The following is a 4,457-nucleotide window of genomic DNA, read 5'->3' on the forward strand; positions in this document are numbered from 1 at the left end:
CAGTTTGATTTATGATAATTACTTAATTTAGTGTCTCCATGCCATGTATGGAGGTTGCTAGACCTATAATTATCATCATCTCATATCGAAATTAATATCAAAACCTCAGCTTCGTTTCAGACTGATGTTACTATTTTTATGACTATTTGGGAAATCTCGACTTGACACTGAAGTTGTCTTGACCCAAGGCTGCTTAAATTCAGTGTTAGTTTAGTTTTAATTCTTACCTTTAGATCATCTTAATCACCTCCTAAAACCAAATATTCTGTGATTTTTGTTTTCATCCATAAATAATCTCCCTGTGAACCAACTTAGACTCACCGAAATATAAATTTAAAATTATACTACACGCACACTCGCACACTGGTGAGTATAATCGCCCTACACCTGCTTTAATAAAAGGATTAATGTTTGATGATTTTTGTTATAGTTTTGATGAATAAATGTGCAAGGTAGCGTAACAGTCAACGAGCCTCTCAGTGCATTGGTGATGAGACTCTCAATGTGTTGGATGATGAGACTCTCAGCACACGGTGACAAGACTCACAACGCACGTTGGCGATAAGACTCAAAAAGCTCACGATGCCTAAACAAGATTTTCGTGATCAGCCACGCACCTTGTATTCTCCCACAAAAAAAAAAAAGAACTGTTGTATTTTGGAAACAACAATTGGCGTCGTCTGTGGGAAGAAGAGTAAGAAATCAACTTAAGAATGGCAAACACCTGTGGACACTGATGAACTCTCTCTCAAGTCATAGAAACACACCCACCTCTGTAGAACTCTCTCTCAAGGCATAGAAACACGCCCACCTCTGCGAAACTCTCAACAGCAGGGAGCACCTCCCTCTATTCCAAACTCTCACCCACAGGGAGCACCTCTGCCTCCTCCCAACTCTCAACCATAGGGAGGTGAAAGCTCTATTTCCCCGAATCGATAAGTGAAGTACCAGTCAGCCCCACCTCCACTTAACACCAGCTCATAAGCACCCCCCACCGATCAAGCTGAGACTTCTCGACAGCCACCGTGCATGGTCCCGTAGGAAGACTATGAAGCATTGAGACAACAACACTTTGTGGGCATGCAAGCACTTCGAGAGATGGCTGGTATACTCCAAGGCATGAGGCCTAGAGGGAGACTGCTTAACACCTTGAAAAAGTTTATGCTAGAATCTATGCCCCCGCCTGAGTCTCATCCTGATGCGGGAGCTGATTCCTATCAGGAAGCCACTCTAGATTCTCATTCTTGGTTCTCTCCTCATTGGTAAGGTAGGTCGAAATCACCACCACCAAGAAGGAATCCTCACGATGTGTGGCCGGCGGCTGTCGAACCACTCCAGATTAGATATCTATGTATCTCTTCTCTAGTTTGCAGCAAAGTGCACCCTAGGTCGTCTCTCACAAGGAGCCTCACTTTCTTCTACCAACAAGGAGAACCAATATAAACAACAGTTTGTTTAGGGGGGGGGTTTGACAGAAAACTAAGTAACAAAATAGAAAGACAAGGATAGATGAAAATCAGTAAATGAAATGCAACTAGCTATGTATTTGTCCCCTCTGTGAAATCTTCCTCGTCCAACCTATAAATCTTGGCTTGTTAGATGTTTTAATCTCCGGATATCAAACTTAAAGCATCCCCAACAACCGTCCAAGGATTAGAATGATTGGAACAACAAAATGAATACAGAAATCTCTTATAAACAAAATGCAACCATTCACTCTCTATTCAACCCATCCGGAGCTATGCAAGAACAACCATTCAAGCACATTATATTCATTTCCGAGATGTTATACCAACCAGCTACAACACTCTGTTCTCTTAAGCATTTAACAGAAAATGAATCCATGCAAATTCACACAAACCTGCCATGAACTCCATGCATTCAAAAATCTTCTCAAACTAAACCAAATGGAAATGAATAAGATTAAAACAAACAAACCAGGTTTTTGCAGCTCATCCGGGACTCAGATTCCACACGGGTTCAAGATACACAACCAGTTACAATAGCTCTAGCCTTTCATTACAGCAAGGAAGACAAAATGGAGACAAAATGAAGAAAACAGAAAAATGCTAACAACAAGAAAAACGGCCAGAATCTCCTCTCTTTTCTCCTCTCCCCCCCCTGGAAATAAGTGCTAAGAGGCCTTAAATACATGGCTAAGAAAAGAAGAGCTAGGAAGGCTAGGGTTGGGCCTAGTTCAACAGAAAAGAGAAGAAACAGAAGAGAGATAAGTGAGCCCAAAACAGCAAAATCGAGCAGCCCAAATCTGCTCCTTGAAAGTGAGCCCAAGCTCCTTTAGATGAGTCCCACAATTGCCCAAGGCCAACCTACCCTCATGAAGTCCGAAATGAGCCACTTCAAGTCTTTTCCAGCTGCTTCTCTAGCCCATCCAATATTCCCTAAAGCTAAGCAAGCTTGGATCCATAGAAGTAAGATAGAAAATAGTGTAAGGACAATTTGAAGTATAATAAAATAGAAACCATGAAAGATCAGCAAAAATTACTTCAAATGGCGTAATAAGACTGAGGTGAAATGCCAAAATATAGTATAAATATGCATGCTATCAATGTGCCCAAAAGTATGAGAACCTAAGAATGGACAATAGAGCTAGGAGCCCGCAAAGACGGAGATACCATGAAACTGTGGCCAGTACACCAACAAGATCGGATAACCAAGCAGCAACAAGTATACGAGATGACATGAAAAGGGTAGTTGAAGAAGTACTTGAACGAAAGAAATTGATCCCATCCGTTAAGGAGCAACAACACAGAAAATGTCCGTTTACTACAGATATATTGGAGAAGCCACTGCCCAGAAAATTCAAGATGCCCCAAATCACCCCTTATTCTGGCAAGGATGATCTCTATGATCACATTCAAAACTATGAGTCGTTAATGATATTGAATGGATAGGATGATGACATAATGTGTTGGGCCTCCTCCTTAACTCTGTCAGGGCATGCCCAAACATGGTTCAACAGTTTACCTGAGGCCTCTATCTTTTCATTCGGTCAACTCAGAACGGAATTTGTTAAGGTGTTTATGATTAATAATCAAAGAAAAAAGGAAGCGACATACTTGCTCAATATTCAACGGGGGAACAAAGAAACTTTGCGTCAGTATGTGGATAGATTTTGAAACGCCACCCTCAAAGTTCATGATTTTCCAATTGCAATGGCAGTGTCTGCTATGTTACACGGAACATGGCTAACTCCCCTACAAGAATCATTATCTTTGGACCCACCAACATCCCTAGAAAATTTGTTTGCTATAGCAAATAAATACGTACTCCATATGGAAGTTATGAGAGCTATAGGTGGGAATGTGGATAAAGGCCGAAAAAGGAAGGAACACGATGTTGAAGAATACTCTAGACGAGTTAGGGGATCAGATATACCTCGGCTCCAGTTTCACCATTACACCAAACTACTCCAACCTCAATCGACCATACTTGCAACCATCAAAGGGTCAGGTCTCATTAGACTCCCAAAAAAGGTAGACCATCCCATGGGAAAAAATAGGGAAGAATATTGTAGATATCACAGGACACGTGGTCATTCCATTGACTAGTGCCGAGAATTGAAAAATCAGATTGAAATACTCATCCGAGAAGGGCATCTGCAAGGATATGTGCAGAATGAAGAAGAAGAAGAAGAATGTAGGGAATCCCGACGAAGGGAAGACAGGCATGAGAGGCAAGAAAGACAAAACCCAAGACAATAAGAGAAGGAAAGAGATCGCAGGTAAGACCTCCCTCTAGATAACAAACCAACCCACCAAGCCACCCATGTTATTTCAGGAGGTGAAACCCTGGCTGGAGACACTTCGGTCTCACGAAAGGCATATACCCGTCAGGCCTACCAGGTTAATTCAGTGTAGAGGTTAGAGAAGACGAGGAGCCAATTACATTCACTCTTGCCGATAGAGGGGATATAATACTCCCGTATGATGATCCAATGGTAATTTATGCAGTTGTTTCCAAATACCCCATCAGTAGAATCTTGGTGGATAGCAATAGTTCTGTTAGATTTGATCTACTGGAACTGCTTTGAGCAAATGCATATATCTCATGATTGATTAAGGAAAGTGTCCTCCCCCTTATATAGCTTCATCAGGGAGGCTATCCCAGTAGCAGGGTCTATTCAGTTACCAATCACATTGGGCATAGGCCCCCAAAGCATGACTCAATAGGCGAACTTTATGGTAATCAAAGCCCCTTCAGCAGCATACAACATGATTTTGGGCCGCTTACTTATATGAGGGTCGTAGTGTCCTCCTGCTGCTTATTGATGAAGTTCCCCACACTTACAGGGTTGGGACAAGTTCGAGGGGATCAAAAGAAGGTACGCACTTGCTATGTGTCATCCACAAAAGGGAAAAAAGAGCGAAGAAATTTTATTCGTTGCCAAGACAAGCCACGAAAGGACATGCCCTTAGGAAAAGGCAATCAGCTACCAT

This window comes from Diospyros lotus, chromosome 5, assembly GCF_014633365.1.
Source record: "Diospyros lotus cultivar Yz01 chromosome 5, ASM1463336v1, whole genome shotgun sequence".
NCBI classification, from domain to species: Eukaryota; Viridiplantae; Streptophyta; class Magnoliopsida; order Ericales; family Ebenaceae; genus Diospyros; species Diospyros lotus.